The sequence below is a fragment of the Sus scrofa genome, chromosome 2 (genome assembly GCF_000003025.6).
Source record: "Sus scrofa isolate TJ Tabasco breed Duroc chromosome 2, Sscrofa11.1, whole genome shotgun sequence".
In the NCBI taxonomy this organism is placed as follows: domain Eukaryota; kingdom Metazoa; phylum Chordata; class Mammalia; order Artiodactyla; family Suidae; genus Sus; species Sus scrofa.
Genome location: NC_010444.4, coordinates 72,979,021 through 73,000,009, shown reverse-complemented (window position 1 = coordinate 73,000,009; position 20,989 = coordinate 72,979,021). Strand labels below are relative to the sequence as shown.

The following is a 20,989-nucleotide window of genomic DNA, read 5'->3' as shown; positions in this document are numbered from 1 at the left end:
GGAGCTACAGCTGCTGGCCTACGCCAGAACCACAGCAACGCCAGATCTGAGCCACGTCTTCGACCTACCCCAGGGCTCACGGCAATGCTGGATCCTTAACCCACTGAGCCAGGCCAAGGATTGAACTCACAACCTCATAGTTCCTAGTTGGATTCATTTCTGCTGTGCCACAATGGGAACTCCATGAATGGAGATTTTAAATACCCTTCTCTCAGTGATTCTGATAGGCACTAAACAAAAACATCAATAAAGATACAGAATATCTGAGTGACACATCAATCACAATGATCTAATCAACATTTACAGAACCCAATCACCCAAACCTGTTTTCAAATGTACATAGGGCATAGTCTAGGCCATAAGGCAAGTCTCAATACATTTCAAAAGAAAGAAATTATACAGAACATGTATGTACTTTGACCATAATGGAATAAATTAGAGATCAATAAGATATCTAAAATGCTAAAATATTTAGAGAGTAAAAAATGCACTTCTAAAATTACCCACAGATCAAAGAATAAACCGTAAGAGAAATGAGAAAATATTCTGAACTAAATAAGAATGAAAACATGACATATCAAAATCTGTGGGATGCATTCAAAGCAATGCTTAGAGGGAAAAGTTTAGCTTTATAAACTTACATTAAAAAACAAAGGCTTAAAATAAAGTTTTCAACCTGAGGAGCCACTAAAAAGACAAGCAAATTAAACTTAAGTTAAAAGAAGGAAATAATAAAGGACAAACTAATAGAATTTTTAAAAACCTCTCCAATCATCAGGGGAAATGAACAAAACCAAAATTTCCTCAAAATTGAAATTTCCTCAAAAGAGAAATGAGCTATCAAGCCACGAAAAGGCATGAAGGAAACATAAGTACATATTACAGTTGCCTCTTGAGCGACTCAGAGTTAAGGGCATTCCACGTGCAGTTAAAAATCTGAGTATAACTTCACAATAGGCCCTCTGTCTCCGCAATTCTGCATTCTTAGGTTCAGCCAACCACAGATTGTGCAGTACTGTAGTACATATTTATTGAAAAAAAAACAAACAAACCACAAATAAGTGGACCCATGCAGTTCAAACCAGTGTTGTTCAAGGGTCAACTGTACTATATGAAAGTAAATGCATACATACTGTATGATTCCACCTATATGGCATTCTGGAAAAGGAAAAACTGTGGAGACAGTAAAAAGATCAGTGGTTGCCAGGAGCAGGGGAAGGAGGAATGGATTAGAGCACAGATTTTTAGGGCGGTGAAAATACTCTGTATGACACTGCACATTTGTCCAAACCCATAGAAAGTACAACACCAAGAGTGAAGCGTGATGTAAAGTAGGGACTTTGTGTGATAATGACATGTTAGGGCAGGTTTATTAATTGTAACAAGTGTACCATGTGGTGAGGGATGTTGGTCATGCGGGAAGCTGTGCATGTGTGAAGGCAATGGATATATGGGAAATTTCTGTACCTTCCTTTCAATTTTGCTGTGAACCTAAAACTGTTCTTTAAAAAAAATCCTAGAAAAGAAAAAAGAGGAGTTCCCATCATGGCTCAGTGGAAACGAATCTAACTAGCATCCATGAAGACACAGGTTCCAGTTCGATTCCTGGCCTCGCTCAGTAGGTTATGGGTTAGGGTTAAGGCGCTGCCGTGAGCTGTGAGGTAGGTCACAGATGCAGCTCGGACCTGGGTGGCTTTGGCCATTGGCTATAGCTCCAATTCGACCCATAGCCTGGGAACCTCCATATGCCTCAAATGAGGCCCTGGAAAGACCAAAAAAAAAAAAAAAAAAACCAACCTAAAAAAAGAATGACAACCTCTTATTAAAGAGAACATGTTTTGTTCTCTCATGTGAACAAAAGAGAAAAGGAGAGAAAAATAACTACAAATTGCCAGTGTCAGGAATGAAATGAGATATACCTCTACGAATACCTCTAGAAATTAGAATGATACTAAGAAATGATTATGAACAACTTTAGCCAGTAAGTTCAATTTAGATCAAATGAACACTTTTTTGAAAAACACAACACACCAAAACTGACGCAAGAGGAAATAAAAAATATGAATGTTATATATCTAACAAGGAAATTGAATACATTACGGAAAACCTTTCTACAAAGGAAACTCCAGGCACAAACAGTTTCACTGGTGAATGCAATCAAATGGGATGGGAATTAACACACAAATTCCATCAGAAAATAGTGAAAGGAATACATCACAACTCATTTCATGAGGTCAGCAAAACTGACACCAAGAGTTCCCATCATGGCACAGCGAAAACAAATCTGACTAGGAACCATGAGGTCGCAGGTTCGATCCCTGGCCTCTTTCAGTGGGTTAAGGATCTGGCGTTGGTGTGAGCGGTGGTTAGGTTGCAGACGCAGCTCAGATCTGGTGTTGCTGTGGCTGTGGTGTAGGCCAGCAGCTACAACTCCGATTAGACCCCTAGCCTGGGAACCTCCATATGCCGCAGGTGTGGCACTAAAAAGAAAAAAGAGCCCCCCCCAAAAAAAAACCCAAAGAAAACAAACAAACAAACCCTGACACCAAAACTTGGTAAAGCTATTATGAAAAAAGTATTTAGACCAATATCTCTGATAAAAACATATGCAAAAATTAGAACAAAAATTAATAAATTTAATCCAGAAATATATAACCCATACTTACAATGTCAATTGATTTTTTTTCTAATGAAGCCCCAGCACTTTTCTGCCTGCATTGAGTTTTGACAAAGGTGTCAAGGCAACTCAACAGAGAAAGGAAACTTGCTTGAACGAATGATTCATATGGGAAGAGAAAAACAGATGAATCTTGATCTCTACCTCACACAATACACAAAAATGATTTTGAGTTAGATCATAGACTTATACATAAAAGCTAAAACTATAACTACTAGGAGAAAATGGGGGTATAGGCAAAGGTCTCTCAGGATGCAGAAAGTAGTAAACATAAAGAAAAAAATTGATACCTTAGATTTCGTCAAAATTTGAAACTTATCTTAAAAGGTTTCCTTAAGAACCCAAATTGAGGAAGTTCCCACTGCGGCTCAGTGGTAACAAACCCAACTGGTATCCATGAGGATACAGATTCCATCCCTGGCCCTGCTCAGTGGGTTAAGAATCCGGCATTGCCACAAGCTGTGGTGTAGGTCACAGATGCAGCTAGGATCTGGAATTCCTGTGGCTGTGGTGTAGGCTGGCAGCTGCAGCTCTGATTAAACCCCTAGCCTCGGAACTTGGCCAGGGAAAGTGCCATGGGTGCGGCCCTAAAAACAAACAAACAAACGAACAAACAAAACACCCAAATTGATATGTCACAATTTGGAGAAACTATTTTGCAAAATGTGTATCTGACAAAGGGCTTTTATCCACAATATATAAAAAGCTCCTACAACTCAATAATGGAAAACAACCTAATGAACAAAAGACTTGGACAGGCCACTTCACAAAGATGTACGGATGCCCCCAAAATACATGAAGTCATGCTCAACTACATTAGTAACTAGGGAAATGCAAATTAAACCTGCAATGAGATGCCTCTAAGCACTTGCTAGAATGGCTAAAATAAAAAATCTGGAGTTCTCTTGTGGATCAGTGGGTTAAGGACCTGGTGTTGTCACTGCTGTGGCTCGAGTTCAACCCCTGGCTCAAGAACTTCCACACACGATGGTTGAGGCCGAAAAAATATATATCTTACGACAACAACAAATGTAAGCACACAGAAGAGAAACTGCAGCTCTCATACATTTGTGGGGATGTAAAATGATAGCCCCACATTGGAAAAAAGGTTTGGCAGTTTTCTCACAACTTAAACCTACCCTTTAACCCAGAATTCCTCTCCCAGATGTTTATCCAAGAGAAATGGAAACATATGTCTTTGAAAAGCTTGTACAAGCACGTTCATAGCAGTTTTCTAGCCAAACGGGAGACATAACCCAAATGTCCACCATCAGAAGAATAAACGAGAAATTGCAGATTGTGGTAGGTTAAGGTGCGTAGTGTAATCCCTCAAGCAACCACTAAACACACACACACATAGCCAAAAAGCTGATAGAGGAACTCTACTCATTGATAGAAAAGTATGAACTACTGACAAACGTTAACACATGGGTGAATCTCAAAATCATCACACTGAGTGAAAGAAGACATCTGAAAAAATATATACAAAATACAGAACGGGCAAAGCCAATTAATCCAAAGTCAAAAAAAAAAAAATTGAGAAGAGTGTGGGTGCAGGGATTGACTGGGAAGGGGGGGTGGGGTCAGAGAGAGGTGGATAGTCACATTCTCATGGGATAGGGTGTGTTTTTCATGGACTATGCATTTGTCAAAACTGGACAGCTATGGTTTGCCCATTTACTGTCTATAAATCTTAACCTTAAAAAATCTTTACTGGAGTTCCCTGGTGGCTCAGGGTGTTAAGGATCTGGTGGTGTCACTGCTGTGGCTCTGGTTACTACTGTGGCATGGGTTTGATCCCTGGACCATGTGGCTGTTGCAGCAAAAAAAAAAAAAAAAAAAAAAAAACCAAAAACGAACCAACAAAAAAACCTTTACTAACTAGTGAAGGATGGGGAGTGGGTGTAGGTTTAGGTGGTACAAGAATGGCAGGATGCTGATAAGCACAGAGGTCCATGGCGACTACGTGGGGTTCATTGTCCTGTGTGTGGATTTTGTTGATGTTTGAAATTTCCATAATAAAAAATTAAACAAAAAAACCCATCCGGCAATTAGCTTTCAGCCACAAAGAATAAGCGCCAGCACGGCTGCCTTTCTCAATGCTGCCTTTCTCAATCCGCTGGTTTGCCAAGCCAATAGTCCTTGAAGGCAAGACCAGCAGTTTCAGGAGTCTTTCTGGAAGGTGTGAGGCAGTATTAGGGTGACCCTTCCCCCGGGGGCAACAGGGAGGTAGCTAGCCCGAGGACAGGGGCACCAGTCAGCCCGACACAACATGCAGTCCTCTGCTTTCCTTCTCGCTGCTCAGCAGAGTCAGGCTCCTGGGTGGTCGCAGTCACCTTGGGCGGCTGTGCTTCCGCTCTGAACTGGAACTTACATTAGGAACCGGATCCTTCCAGGGGCGTCCTCCCCATTGTTTCCATCACCCTCATTTGTCCTCTCTCCTGTTTTTCTTCCCCGAGCAGAGACCTGAGCATTCTTCCCCCGACTCTCTTCATCAGTGGTCGTTTCCTCCAACGTGACAGTGGTCCAGCCTGGCCAGGTTCGCCCAGGGCTCTCTGTGGCACAGAGACATGCCCAGTGTTTATGAGCCAAGCACATTTATGTTTATGTTTATTGCTTATTGTTTATGAGCCAAGCATATTTCATTTGCCATCTGGTCCCAGATAAGGGCAGACTGGGGAAATCTGGAGAGGGCAGGGCCATTGCTGCAGCTTCCCCTCCTCCCTGGTGTGGCGTTTACCAGGCACGCCTGACCTTCTGGAGACGCTGCCCAGTAACACCCACCAGTGGGAACGCGGGCGAAGGTTCCTGAGTGTGTGTGAGGGGGCAAAGGAGAGACCAACGGCCAGCAGCCCTGGATTAGGGCCTCGGTGAATGAATCTGCCTGGGCACAAAGAGAAGAGGCTGCTGTTTACAGGAAAATACTCTGGTTACCTAGTAACCAGTAATGACAGGAAAGGAAATGCAGAAAAAGCAGAGGGCAATTTCTGGGCCCTGTTCCTGGCCCAGCGCTGACTCACCAGGACCCGAAGCACTTTCCCTTCTATTCCTGTCCCTCTGTAGGCCAAGTGGAGGCATCACCTGCCTCACAGAGGTCTGGTGGGTATTTAGAAAGCAGCTTCCCCTCTCTGGGTAATTAGGGAAAAGCAAGCCTGGCGCTTCTTCGTCCCCTTTGTTCTGATTGGCCAATTAACTTCCGCCCTGGGGAGCCTCGGGCCTGGTACTTTTACTTTGGAGACAGACACACTGCCTCCTCAGGGGCATCAGTTCATGCTCCGCTGGTACCTGGAGGCATCTGGATGGCACCAGAGTTCACTGGGCCCCAAGAAGGCAATTCATTTCGTCCCTCTGGATAAGAAGCAACACGTTCAGATGCTTCTGAAGAGCACAGGTTGTTTCAAACCCTGGGGTCTGGCCTGATCCTTGTGTTGATACTCGCAGGGTTAGCATATCAGAGGGTCCAGAAAAATCAGGGCCCTTTGCTTCCCCTGGGTCGCCTTCAGTCTGAGGCTTCGTCTCGGGAGCAAGTCATGTGGGGTTTAGAGTCTGTCTCAACCGTCCCTGCTGGTGGGTGGCCCCTGCTGAGCACCATATGCCCAGGAGACCCATATGTTTGGAGATCTAAATGTCCATCTCCTTTCTGAAAAGTGGATCCTTTAACCTCCATGATGGTAGAAACCACATCCTTTCTTTTATTTTTTTTGGCCATGCCTACAGCAAGTTCCCAGGCCAGGGACTGAACCCACACCACAGCAGTGACAACACTGGATCCTTAACCCACTAGGCCACCAGGGAACTCCCCACCACATCCTTTCTTGATCTGGGATCACTCCCATGTCCCCCTGCCCTCCCAGGAGGCATTGATGCAGGCTTCCCACTGCAGACACTTGGCTGGTCGTTCTCTGTGGGGGGCTGGCCCAGGCACTGTGGGTGCTGATGGCAACCCTGGCCTGTACCCACCAGACCCAGGAGCCCCCTGCCTGCCCTGAGTCTTCAGACACTGCCGAGCATCCCGGGGTGGGGGACAGGATCGCCCCGACTGAGAAGCACTTTTCTCAGAGAATGAGCAGCGTCTGGGAAATGAGGGGAACAAACAGCACTTGAGTACAATGGACTCACAGAAAAGTCGAGAATGAGAATCACAAAGAGGGCACTGCAGTGACCTGGGCACCCAACTGTTGCAATCCTGTCAGACAAAGAGCGTGGAGTGAGACGGGAAAATAACTGAAGTCTTGAAAGTTGACCCACTCTTTCCAAGCATCATAATTTCAAGTCACATCAAAGGATCCTTGGTTCCTTCTTTGCCTAAACCTTTTGGGTGCCCTGGCATTCCTTGGTCAATTTTCAGGGGTGTGTTTTTTTTTTTTTTTTTTTTTTTTTTGTCTTTTGCAGCAATGGACTTTGAAGGACCAGAGCTGGCTCCGAGTCACTCTGGAATGAAGTATCTTCAGAATTCAAATTCCTTTTCCTTTCGGTAAGAACTGGGCTTCTGTTCCTGTTTTCTTCTCTGGAGCCAAACTTTCCCTCTCTCTCCAGCAGAATGAGGATCAGGCTCCAGCCCTGGAAAATGGCCCTTGTAGGGCTCTAAGCACCATGCAGAGGGGGAGGCAGCCAGACACCCAGCTGGCCCCAGGGGGCCGGGGTCGCGTGGGACAGGCCAGCCTGAACTCCAAGGACAGCTCCCTTCCCCCCATGGTAAGGAGGCAACATCCTCTTACTTTCCTCTTAAAGAGAGGTGACTTGACTACTCACGTCAAAACTGTCCAACCTGAGGTCTGGTTACCTCGTTTCGGCTGTGGTCTGACTTCAGCTGCCACTGGCAATGTCACAGACTCAGGGGAAAAATGTGAATTAAAAAAACCCCTCAGCCTGCCCTGACATTTTCACCGGGAAAATGTGCTTCTGGCAGGCAATTCAATGCCACTGCATATTTGTAATCACGGAAATGCCGCAAGACTTGGGTTCTAGGAACTGGAAATTCTCCCCTGGTTGTGTAGGGTCAGGGAGGCGCCTGCAGTTCATCACATCGGGTCCTTGTCTGTGTGCATGGGCATGAGAAGTGCCATACACTTACTCATGCACACACAAATGCCCCAGACACACATACTCACAACACACACACATGCATACCTACACGTGTACAAACACTTGCAAACACCCATGTATACACAAACACATGCACACATGGAAACAACACAGGACATACATATATACACTTACACAAAACACATACACGTGCACACACATGTGTACACACACACATGAGAAAAATGGCCAAAACCATTCATAAGGTACTACTGCCATTCTCGTACTCCAGATGTTTCTATTAAACTGCATGTGGACTAGTCCCATAGTCCCAGGGGGCAAAAGCAAGAGCTTCTTAGAGTAAAAAAGGGAGAGACCAGTGTTTGCATATTTGCACACATACACATGGGGGGGGGAATCCCAAAATACAGGTTTTTCTCTGCAGATAACTTCTTCATCCCGGGATTCTGCTCTGAAAGTATATCCCTGTCACCCCATTTTCTGACACAGCCTCTCCCCTCAGCTCTCAGCCCTGCACCCCACTTCAGAATTGCCCCCTCCTGGCCCATGTCCTCCTCCAGCAGGCCCAGATCCCAACCTGACATTCCTACCCCCAAATCTTCCTGGCATTCTGAACCCCCAGCTGACCTTGCTCACAGCAACCTTCCTGCTATAGAGGCAGGGCTGAGTGGCTGTGATGGGGACAGCAAAGCCTAGATGTTTCCTCTCTGGTCCTTCACAGAGAAGGTGACTGCTCTGTTCTAGGTCTGGGTGTGGGTTCCTCCAGCTCTGCAAAGAATCCTAGGCTGTGGTTCTGATGCTGGTCCATGGCCTTGGGGGGGTTGCCTCCCTCCACTGTCCCCGGGGTCTTCAGGGCCAGATTTCAGGGTGGTCAGAACTCTCCCTAGTGGTGGGTGTTGCTCCTTGGGATTCTGACTCCTCATTTCTTTCTTTTTTTTTTTTTTTTTTTTGTCTTTTGTTGTTGTTGTTGTTGTTGCTATTTCTTGGGCCGCTCCCGCGGCATATGGAGGTTCCCAGGCTAGGGGTCGAATCGGAGCTGTAGCCACCAGCCTACGCCAGAGCCACAGCAACGCGGGATCCGAGCCGCGTCTGCAACCTACACCACAGCTCACGGCAACGCTGGATCGTTAACCCACTGAGCAAGGGCAGGGACCGAACCCGCAACCTCATGGTTCCTAGTCGGATTCGTTAACCACTGCGCCACGACGGGAACTCCCTGACTCCTCATTTCTGATGGTGCCTTCTCAGATGGTGCCTTCTCAGGTCCTGCTCTGGCCCCGCTTCGTCCCCTCCCCCGGCTCCATCATGCATCGTGGATGACCTCACAGCTCCGTCCAATGGCCCAGCTCCAGGTTCCCATTTCCGGACGCCCCCCCAGACCTGGGCACCGCTCCTGCAAATCCTAAAGGGAGCTTCTTTCCCCCAAACTGGCCATTGCTCCTGCATTTCCTAAGCCCCTGGGCTGGTGGAGTCATCGGGTATCTCCTAGGGTCTGGGGGCCACATCTAACGGGTGACCTGGCCCTGAAGGGTCCACCCAGTCCCCCTCAGGATTCTAGACAGTCCCTGTGTCCCTGGCGTGCACCTGCAAGTTCTGGATCTGCTTGCAGGCAGCACACATATTGGAGATGGACAAGTATCAGAAGCCTAATGACAGATGTGGGGGTCCGGCCACAGATGTCAAGGGTCTGTGGTTCTTGAGCAGGTCAAACACCACCCTAAGTGTTGAAGCCTTGGCCTTCACACTCACATGGCAGCTCAGACCCTCCGACCTGAAGATGGTCCATCCTAGCTACCTGAGAGCCCTCCTCGAGCGCTTTGAAGAAACAGATGCCTGTTTCCCTCACCCCACCCCCCCGCTGAACTCCATCAGGGAAAAGGCTTAACACTCTTCATCTGTCACTTGCTGGGACAATGGCCACAGCCTTGGTTTGTTTTTTTTTTTTTAAATCCAAGAAAGGGGTAGAATGATGCATTAGAGGTGCTCACCCTGAGCCTGGATCACAGCCGGGGCTCAATAAATAAATATAACCCAGTGGAACAGAAGAGGCGTGATGGCCGCACCAGACTGGGGCACAGCACGTTCCCTGTGTGATCTCAGTTCTCAGGAAGCTACTCCAGTATCAGCCCAATTAACTAACAACAACAAACAGACTGAGGCTCAGAGAGGTCAAGAGATGAGCCGAAGGCCACACGACCTGAAGTGGCAGAGCTGGATCTGAAGAGGGTGCCCCCCTTTTTAATAGGAAGCACAAGTCTATAAAGTCTCCCGCTGTCTGAAATTGCTCCCCAGTCGCCATACCAAAGAGAACTCAATAACATGGGCTCAGAGTTCTGCTTTAGAAGCTTCTACAATTTAGCTCATGTTATGGGACATGGTTCGTGGGAATGAATTATAGAGCACCTGTCCCTCCACGTCCCCTCTCCTGTGGCAGCTAGAACAGAAAAACTGCCTAGTTAAGGAGGGGGTGGGGGAACCACCAGTAGCAGCAGCTTCAAAGTGGACCAATCATTGCAATGAGCAGCACTTAAAACCCTGCATCAAATCACTCCACCCCTCAGCACAGGATTTCCCAGCTCAGCACTGTGGCCACTGGGGCCAGATCACTCTTGGATGTGGGGCCTTCCCAGGCCCTGCGGGGTGCTGAGCGGCATCCCTGACCTCCACCTGCTTGACGCCTGGAGCACCTCCTAGTTGTGACAATCATAAATGGCTGAGACATCACTCAATGTGCCCTGGGGGCAAAGTCAGCTGTGGATGAGAGGCACTGCTTCACCTTTTCTGGCGCTGCTGGTAAATTACAACCTCAACCTCATTTTCACACAATTCCCAGGAGACTTGTATGTGCATTAAAGTTTGGGAAGAGCTGCTCTAAGCCAGGGTATCTTAGTCTTAGCACCAGAGACTTTTGGGGGCCCATCATTCTCCATTGCGGGGGAGCGCCTTGGGTGCTGTGGGACGTGGACTAGCCTCCACGGCCCCACCCAGTTGATGTCAGGAGCACTCTCATCTTGACGACCACACATAGCCTCAGACAGCACCAAGGGCCCCTGGGGCAGGACCACTGCCAGGGAGAACCCCTGGTCAAAGGCCACAGCCTCGCCAGCACAGCATTTCCACATCAACCAAAACCCTGCTCCGTGCTCACAAACTTGAACCTGCTTCCTATCACACAGCCGTCCTCGGGAAGACAAAGTCTCGGGTCCCAATCATCCTTGAGGCCCCCTCCCAGCCCCCGGAATGTTAGCCATCATGATCCTCTAGACATATTTTGGAGTGAGCAGGTGGAAGAGGGCCCTGCTGAGTGGGGCTGCCCCTGGTGCTGCCCACCTTCACCAGGCTGGCCGCCAGCTCTGCCTTCCACTGGAGGGTCTCTGGCCCCAGGGTCTCAGGCTCAGTTTCTTTTCTTCTTCTTTTCTTTTTCGACCAACTGCAGCACATGGAGCTCCGGGATCAGGGATCAGACCAATCTAGGCCGCAGCTGGGCTATGCCAGATCCTTAACCCACTGTGCAGGGCTGAGGATCGAACCGCGTCTCAGTGCTCCCAAGACGCCACCGATCTCGTTGTGTTGGGTGCAGTTTCACTGGTGTCCTACTTTTGTGTTATGGCAGGTGGGGAAGGTACTGATTTAACTCATCCCCTCTCCACTGTCCAAGTCATCAGAGCACCCCACACAGCAGAGGGAGGAGGATGACAAGGGACAGGCCTGGAGCTTCTTCATTGACAGCATCTTCTGGAGTGATTCTGGTGACAACCCAGCACAGGATGGTGCTGCCTGGCACCAGGGCACTTCCTGTCCCCCTCACCATCCCCAGGGACGGCCAGTAACCACAGGTGACAGGCAGTACTTCTGTGACGGATCTGGGTAAGACGAAGCTGGCTTTATCTTACCAATAGCACACCCGGGACCCACTAGTTTACCCCCACCTCCCCTCTCCATTGTCACTTTACCTAAAAATGAAGAACTTACACTTGAAATCACGGCACTGGAGGGGCCTTAAAATCTCCTAGCACAGCTCTTTCACCACATGGAGGAATGATCTAACCCAGAGACCTTAGGTGCCCAAGCTGCAAGGTCTGATGTGGGGGGAAAGAAGTTCCATGGGAAACTTTTTAAATGATCGATTTTTTAAAAAAATTTTTAAAAATCAGGATACAATTCCTGAAAAAAATGACTGGCCCAAACTGGGACCAGGGAGTTCCCTGGTTGCCTAGTGGTTAAGGACACAGCATTGTCACCACTGTCGCAAGGGTCACTGCTGTGGTTCGGGTTCAACCCCTGGCCCAGGAACTTCCGTATACTGTAGGCACCTCTAAAAAAACAAAACAAAATAAGAACAAAACCAAAAAACTAAGACCAAGTACGAAACAATTTTCTGGATTGCAGAATATCCTTTCTTTTGGAAGGATCTACCTTTCTTAATGTAAAATGATCTACAACTATCCTGCTGCAACTAGCTGTGGGAAGAATCATGGTTTTTTGGTTTTTTTAAGGGCTACTCCTGCAGCACATAGAAGTTCCCAGGCCAAACCACGTCTGTGACCTATACCACAACTCACGGCAACGCTGGGTCCTTGACCCACTGAGTGGGGTCAGGGATCAAACCCATGTCCTCATGGATCCTATTGAGTTTCATTTCCACTGAGCTACAATGGGAACTCCCAGAACCATGTACTCTAATTAATCTTTGGGGGAATCTTCATGTAAGTCAGAACTTACTCATTTTGATTCCAGCAACACTTGATGTAACTGGATTTTAATTACTGCATCTAATAGGGATGGCAGCTAATAAGTTTTTTTTTTTAATAGCTTGCTTTATTTATTATAGAACACAGATGCCATCCTATTATAAGTTTGGGTTGCAAAGGCAAATAGGGAAAGTTGTTCAGATACTTTAAAATCACCACAAGGAGTTCCCGTCGTGGCGCAGTGGTTAACGAATCCGACTAGGAACCATGAGGTTGCGGGTTCGATCCCTGCCCTTGCTCAGTGGGTTAACGATCCAGCGTTGCCGTGAGCTGTGGTGTAGGTTGCAGATGCGGCTCGGATCCCGCGTTGCTGTGGCTCTGGCGTAGGCCGGTGGCTACAGCTCCGATTCGACCCCTAGCCTGGGAACCTCCATGTGCCGCGGGAACGGCCCAAGAAATGGCAAAAAAAAAAAAAAAAAAAAAAAGGACAAAATAAATAAATAAATAAATAAAAAATAATAAAATAAAATAAAATCATCACAAGACATTAGCTAGAAGGCTGGTACAAAGGAGCAGTCAACATGTGGTTCGTTGGGGCATTCAGCCACAGAGCGGATCATCCTTCAAAAAGAAACAAAAATGCAGACGACTAAGCAAGTCTCCCCATGAGGGCTGTTTTACTGACTGTGGGCTGCCGTGTTCTGATACAGGCGGCGCTTCTGTGGTTGCTGCTGCATTAGTCAGATGGACTGCACTTGAGATGAATAAGGCAGGATCGAATCCCCACCAAAAACTTGCCCTGACTAACATTTCTCAATTTATAGCCCTAGCTGGTGGGCGGGGGTGGAGGGTGGCGCAGGGAGGAGGGAAAGAAATGTGTCACCAGCTTTGAATGACTACCAGGAGCCATGTTTACCTAAGCAACGGACCCGGTAAACAATCGCTATCTCTAGTGGAGGAGTGACACTGTTTTGATCAAAATCCACCCCAGTGGCTGCAAAGTGCCCCTCAGCAGAGTGAGGATTTAGTGGAAACCTGTTGGCTTCCCCTAATAAGCCTGATGGTCCCACTGCCCCGAGTGTCACCTCAGTTCCCAACTTCTTAAGAGCGATATTGAAGAACCGGAGGTTGGGGGTCCGGTTTTCATCACCAGCCAACCTCGAATGTGACTGTCTTTGCCTGTGAGCTGTCAGGGTTCAACGCCTGGCTTTTCTGATATTCTTGAGCAACAGGAGTAAAAACTTCATGCTGAAAAGCGTCTGAGGAGTTGCTGCTTATCAGTGACATGTGTTAAGTAGGTTGGACAGGTAATGATTTTATAAACACAAGGAATTAGATCAAAAAAGACATTCCACTTAAGTCTGAAATAAGTCTCCAGTTGAGAGTGATCTAGGACATGTTCAAGTGGCTAAAAGTTTTTCCCCAACAGCTCCTCTTGATTTATACAGATGAGATGTCAATGTGACAATACGCTTTCTTCGAAGTAGACCCCAGGTGGACCCAGGTCTACCTGTCGTGGCAAATTAAACATCATTTCACCAGAGAAAAATATATGCAGATGTTCAATTAAAACCTGGAGTCCGCAGTCCTGGCGCTGTTTGCCGGCCCTCATTGTTTGCTGAGTAACAACGGTTGCCAGGGACGACGCAGTCCACTCCCGTCTCCAAGAGCCTGTTGCTGGGCAACGGCGAGAATACTTCCCAAACCAAACAATGTCATCCCCGGAGCAATCCCCTCTATCTCACATTAACCAGATCTAAAAAAAAACCCTCCCAAATATGTAATCTATTATTTTCAGAAGCCCGAAGAGAAAGGCAAATAATCTCCTCTCTATAGTAACCAAGGGGAAAACAGTTTACCATATTTGTTCTGAAATAACAAAACCCAAGAAGGACCAACTCTCTCCTCGGAAAGCATCCCAGGAGGGACTTGTTCAATCCTTCCTAGCGCTGGGAGGAGAGAGTGCCTTTTTCTCCAAGAGGAAAGAATTTATTTATCATCAAGCAAACAATATGGGGCAGCTCAGAGCTGCACCCAGGTTTTCCGTGCAGTGATTAGACAAACTGAAACAACCCAGGGATTAAGCTATTTGAAAAACACGTAAGAACAGAGGAGTAGATACCTAATTAAAAAGACTTTTGAGAACGTCAACTGCGCATGAAATAGGTACAAATAGAACTGTGGATTCAGCATTAGAAACACCTCCTGGGACCGTCCCGGAAGAAACTTGCAGCATCTGGCGCCCCGGTGCCTGCTCTTGCTGCCCCACTCAGAGAGGGGAGGCTCTTGGAAGAGGAAGCCAGGCCATATCGGGGCCCCCAGATGGCAGGAAGCACAGGAACACACAGCCCCGGAAAGAGGCGGCAGGGAGGTCCCTTGTGTTGGCTAATCTTGACCCGCAGAGAAAAGAAAATGAGCTGAACTCAAAGCCAACAGGGTTCCAGCTCTGCGGAGCAGTGCGGGCTGCACATGGACCCTCGAGGCTCTGGGACGGAGAAAGGGAGAGGGCAGCACCCTGTCTTTCTTACAAGGGGAGTGTAGAGTTCTAGGCCATGGTCTTATTTTGGGGAAGGGCGGCCAAGGATCTTAAAACATGAGGACTGAATGGGAAGCATGTGGCTTCAGTGACAAGGGTCAACATTTGACTGATTGATTGATTGATTGATTGATTGATTTTGCACAGAAACTCTGTCTTCTTAAGGTGGCAGCCGGGAGTTGCTCCTGTTATAAGCAGGACAGAATGGATGCATGTGCCTGAGAAGGGAAGGTGGATTCCCATGCTGTTAGCATCTGAACCTGGGCTCCAGGGAGACCAGGAATTTGAGGCCAGACTCTTGGGCCGTTACCTCGTAGCTAAGTGGTAATGTGGACTGGTGACCATGCTGGTCCCTAGTTCTGGAGATGAGACACCAGCAGCCGACAGCATGGGAGTCACCAGGGACACTGTGCAGTCTGCCTGGACTCCCCATCCAAAGGGAGGCTCTGACATGCGGTTGTGAGTACCCCAAACCCCATCTCTGGAAAGAGGACTGACATGTTGTGTTATTGCTGTTCACTGATTTCAATAAAAAAACACTGAATGAATGCCTAACCTGGGCCACTCGTTGCCCAGGAGTCAAAGCAGACCCAATTCCCTTCCCTTACAGAGATTATACTCTAGTAGGTAGTGGGGGGATGGGGATAGTAAAGAAAATGAATAAGATAAATATAAACTATGTCAGATGATGACAGATGCCAAGGGGAGAAATGGAACAAAGACAGAGGCTGCGGGGGTGGGGCTGCAATTTTTACAGGGCTGTCATATGTGCCACCCCGCCCCAGAGAAGACTCATCAAAGAGATAAGAAAAGTGAGGGGCAGAACTTTTCAGGTATCTGGGGGAAGAGCATTCCTGGGGAGGGAACAGTCAGTGCAAAGGCCCCAAGGTGGGACCATATCTGGCTGGGGATGAGAGCTCAGTGAACCAGGAGACAAAGAAGAGGAAAAAGTCCATGCAGACCATCACAGGGGCTTTGGCTTTTGCTCAAGGTGAAATGGAAGCGACCAGAGGGTTTCAGCCCAGGAATGATCTGATTTGACTTTCGTTTTAACCAGGTCCCTCTGGCTGCTGAGTTGAGAAAAAGTGAAGAAAGAAAAGGGTGGAAGCAGAGAAAGCATTTAAGAGGCCACTGAGATAATGCAGCCGAGACATGGTGACAAGGTCCAGCCTGGGTGACAGCACAGAGGGGCTCGAAGCAGTCAGATTCTGGATAAATACTACAGTCGGCAGAATTTGCTAATAGGTTGGATGTGTAGTGTGAGAGAAAGGAGTCAAGAGTCTGTCAAAGACTTTTTTTTTTTTTTTTTTTTTTTTTTTTGCCTTTTCTAGGGCTGCTCCTGCGGCATATGGAGGTTTCCAGGCTAGGGGTCGAATTGGAGCTGTAGCCGCTGGACTATGCCAGAGCCACAGCAGCTTGGGATCTGAGCCGCATCTGCAACCTACACCACAGCTCACGGCAACTCTAGATCTTTAACCCACTGAGCAAGGCCAGGGATCGAACCCGCAACCTCATGGTTCCTAGTCGGATTTGTTAACCACTGCACCATGACGGGAACTCCAGATTTTTTGTAATTAAAAGGACAAGATCAGGAAAACTGAAGGAGAAGCAGGCCTGCAGTACACACAGGAGTTGAGTTTTAAAGGTGTGAGAGGCTCAGACATCCAAACTGGGATGCTGAGAAAGCAGATATATAAGTGAAGGTCTGAGGGGCAAGGAGTAAGCTGGAGCCCTCAGTGCATAGAGGATGTGGGCTGGAGCCAGCAGTGTACAGACGACATATTTATTTATTTATTATTATTTTTTTGTCTTTTTGCTATTTCTTTGGGCCGCTCCTGCGGCATATGGAGGTTCCCAGGCTAGGGGTCGAATCGGAGCTGTAGCCACCAGCCTACGCCAGAGGCACAGCAACGCAGGATCCGAGCCGCGTCTGCAACCTACACCACAGCTCACGGCAACGCTGGATCGTTAACCCACTGAGCAAGGGCAGGGACTGAACCCGCAACCTCATGGTTCCTAGTCGGATTCGTTAACCACTGCGCCACGACGGGAACTCCCCCAGACGACATATTTAAAGCTATAAGCCTGGATGAGCTCATCAAGGAAGAGTAGAGAAGAGGCCCAGGGCTGGGCTCTTCCATTCTCTATCATTCAGAGACCCTAAAATAGACGAAAGCTAGCAAAGTAGCCTGAAAAGCGAAGGCCAAAGAAGTACAAGAAAGTGGTATCTAAGTGAACTGGGGGCTGGGAAATGACCACTGGATTCAGTGAAGTAAATAGAGGTCACTGTGACCATGACAGGGCAGTTCCAGGGGAATGGTGTGGGCAAAAGCCACCGGAATTGGGGTAGATTCAGGAGAGACCAAGAGCCACGGCACTGGAGACCCAGGAGCAGACAAGTCTTGAAGAAGATTCTCTGCTAGAACGAGAAGAGGGACGGAGTACAGCTGGAAGGGGAGGTCTGCTGAGAAAGAGCTTCTGAAAATGGAAGACATAACTGCAGGTGTGTATCATGATGGGCAGGACCCATTGGGAAGGGACTGACTCAGGAGAGAGGGGGGAGAATGGCTGGTGGCGTGTCATTGTGTAGATGGGAAGGGACTAGAAGTCCTGCAGAAGAGAGGAAGGCCTGGCCAGAGCTAGGTGCATGGATGTTTGTCCACCAGCCCAGGACAGAAGGCAGAGCCTCTGCCCGGATGCTGGTGTCACCGAGTCATAGATGGGTGCCCCCAAACCTGAAAAGTCTCCTTGGGGAGCTCTGGGTCCTCAAACCCATTTCTTAGCTGTGGGATCCCTTCATTATGATTCTACTCTGGAGCGAGAGCTGGACATGGCACATGACAGCTCACTCAGGTCTCCAGACTCACAGCAGAGCCTCCGGCACACCATGGGCTTGAAAAGGTGAGCTATAGCTGGGAATGAGCCCACAGACTGGGCCCCAAGCTTCAAAGCGCCATGTGACCACGGCAGGAGGCAGGACCTGGAGAAGGTGCTTAAGTCAGGAGGGCGGACCCCTCAAGATGGGATTAGTGCCCTTATCACAGAGACCCCAGAGAGCTTGCTCCCCCTTATATGTCATTTAAAGACACGGCAAGATGTCTGTGACCCAGAGAGGTCCCCCGTGGATCATACCAGCCCCCGTGATCTCAGACTTCTAGCTTCCAGAACTCTAAGCAATCAATTTCTGTTGTTTATAAGCTGCCTAGTCTGTGGTATTCTGACACAGGAGCTTGAAACGGATCAAGACAGACCAACAGCCACCCCCTAGCCTCCTGGTTCCCCCCTAACAGTCTAACAGAAGCCCTGCCCTTAATGTTTACACACGTTTTGTCCTTTTCATTGTTCTCTGTGATGACTATTTACCTCTTTGGAAATCTACCAACATGGCTGATCCTTCCATGTCCAAGTATTACTAGAAAATCGCTTTAATACATCTATTTTTCTTGCCACGTCAACATCCAAGTACGCACCCTTAAATAAGAAGAAGCTCTAGGGTCGCAGAGAAAAATAAATCGTAGTTCTTGCTAAGTCATGCTTCAAATATGCAAGATTACTGAGAAATGTAAGATAAATGAGTGAGGCCAGGAATCTTGCTGTGAGAGTTTCAAGAGCCGAGTTCTCCCGCTCTGGGCAACGCAAGGCCTCAGGCCAGCTCGCGGAGCCCTTGCCTGTCTCAAGGGGGAAGGACCCTCCACTGCTTGAAAGTGATCACCAGTTTCTGGGCTACAGGGTATTTTGAGTGGCTCAGGACTGAGAAATCTAGCCTGAGATCCCTTCAGCAGCACACAGGGATCTCTGAAGAAATGAAAATAAAGCATCACAAGGCAAAATTAGGAATAATGATCCTACCCGCCATCTCCTCTCTCATCTCGAACCCTCATCTGATCCTAGGGGCAAAAAAGGACATTCTATTTCTGGCCCTGCGAAAGTTTCAGCCCCAAAGCCAGACCTCAGAGTGCTCTGAGAAAGGGAGCAAAATGGGTTTTTTTGGTTGTCATTGTTAAACCCATTATTCTTTTTGTTGTTTGCTTTTTTGGCTGTAGCCCCAGCATGCAGAAGTTCCCAAGCTAGGGATCAAACCTGAGCCACAGTAATGACAACAGGGATCCTTAAATGGTGGGCCACCAGGGAACTCCTTGCACCCATTATTCTAATTAAACCCAAAGAAGAAATCTTGGAGGTGTTTCAGATTTTAAGCCTAACTAATTCTAAGAAGATACACTAAAATTGATTCCATTTTATTTTTTATTTCTTTGTCCACCCTGTGGCATATGGAGTTCCTGGGCCAGGGATAAGATCTGAGCTGGAGTTCCAACCTATGCCTCAGCTGTGGCAATGCTCAATCCCCAACCCACTGTGCCGGGGCGGGGATCAAACCTGCATCCCAACGCTTCCAAGACATCACTGATCCCACTGTACCACAGCAGGAGCTCCTGATTCCATTAGAAAGGCATTCTCATCAAAAGCTTGGTTGGGAGGGAGGAAATAATATTTTTGAAATTTAAAGAGGCACCAGAAGACCTGGAAAATATTTTAAATGACTTTCCTGTTACATCGAGACTTGAGATGAGTCTTTATTTTTCTCAGGAAATATACCTTCTACAGGTGCAGGGCTGGGCAGGACCGGGACTGGGATGTCAGCAAGCAGCCCAGGGCTCCGACAAACACTCAGCTTTGTTTAGTTCTGGTTTTGGCATCTCCATTCCCAGCCCCGTATTAGGTCAGTTCCCAAAACAGAGCAAAAGATAATTTTGGGGGAAAAAATGGAATAAAATGTTCTAGCTCTGCTTGAAAGGTGGAAAGAGAAACAGATGAGGACTCTGAAACATAACTCAGGTGATGGTGGACGGGAATTCCCATCCTTCCTCCCCCTCCTCTCTCTCTCATTCAAAATTTGCCTTGGTGGTGGGAGAGGAGAAAAGGGGCATCATCACTAAAGGATATGGGTTTCTTTGAGTGGAGGAGGTAATGGAAATGTCCTAAGATTGCAGTAATTGGCTGCACAGTGAAAAACCACTGAGCCACCACTACCAACCACAAAAAACCTGGGGGTGGACATGGGGAGTTCCTGCCATGGTGCAGTGGGTTGAGAATCTGACTGTAGCAGCTCAGGTTGCTACGGTGGCTCAGGTTCGATCCCTGGCCCAGTGCAGTGGGTTAAAAGATCCTGGGTAGGTTACAGCTGCATCTCAGATTCAATCTCTGGCCCAGGAATTTCCATATGCTTCAGGTAAGGCCATTAAAACAAACAAACAAAAATTGTGGCTTTGAACAAAGAGCCACCTCTCAAACCTTCCCAAGTCCTAATATTGGCCCCAGTTCCTCTTCTAGAAGTCCCAGCAGCTTGACCACCATGGCATTTTAAAAGCATTTACCACCATTTCTTGCTTGCTTGCTTGTCTTTTTAGGGCCAAATCCACGGCATATGGAGGTTCCCAGGCTAGGAGTCTAATGGGAGCTGTAGCTGCTGGCCTACACAACAGCCACAGCAACGTGGGATCCGCCATGTCTGTGACCTACACCACAGCTCACGGCAACACCAGATCCTTAACCCACTGAGCAAGGCCAGGGATCGAACCTGCATCTTCATGGTTACTAGTCAGATTTGTTTCCACTGAGCCACGATGGGAACTCCCATTTACCACCATTTCAGGATAAAAAAAATTTTTTGGCTGGTGTCATGTGGAAGTTCTTGGGCCAGGAAGCAAACCCACATCATGGCAGTGACCCATGCCACAGCAGTGACAACACTGGATCCTTAATCCGCTGACCCACCAGGAAACTCCTCGATCCTCTTTTTTATGACACAAATGTCATGCTTAGGATTAGATTAAATGTGGATGGCTGAGCTCCATAATTTGAGGATCTAGGCACCTCCCCCAGCTGTTGCTCAGCTTGAGCCAATTAAAAGAGCATCCTTGAGGCTGCAAGATGGCAATAGGAAGCAGCCAGATTCTTCCGTTTCTATTGAATAGAAAGTACTTGTTTCATCCTTACACATGAATGACCATGGACAACCACATAAGGACCTCCTGGTAA

The 20,989-nt window shown here is 47.8% G+C and overlaps 1 protein-coding gene across 8 annotated transcripts in view; it reads right to left on the bottom strand.

Moving 5' to 3' along the window:
- Positions 1-20,989, bottom strand: part of RFX2 (regulatory factor X2) — a 101,326-nt gene that overhangs the window by 51,175 nt on the left and 29,162 nt on the right. For 2 of the 8 annotated variants that reach the window (XM_021083997.1, XM_021083999.1), the window contains exon 2: positions 5,052-5,232. The exons of the other annotated variants lie outside the window; for them this stretch is intronic. The gene's annotated coding sequence lies outside the window, so the exon portion shown is untranslated. The remainder of the gene's footprint in view (positions 1-5,051; positions 5,233-20,989) is intronic. 8 annotated transcript variants of the gene reach the window in all.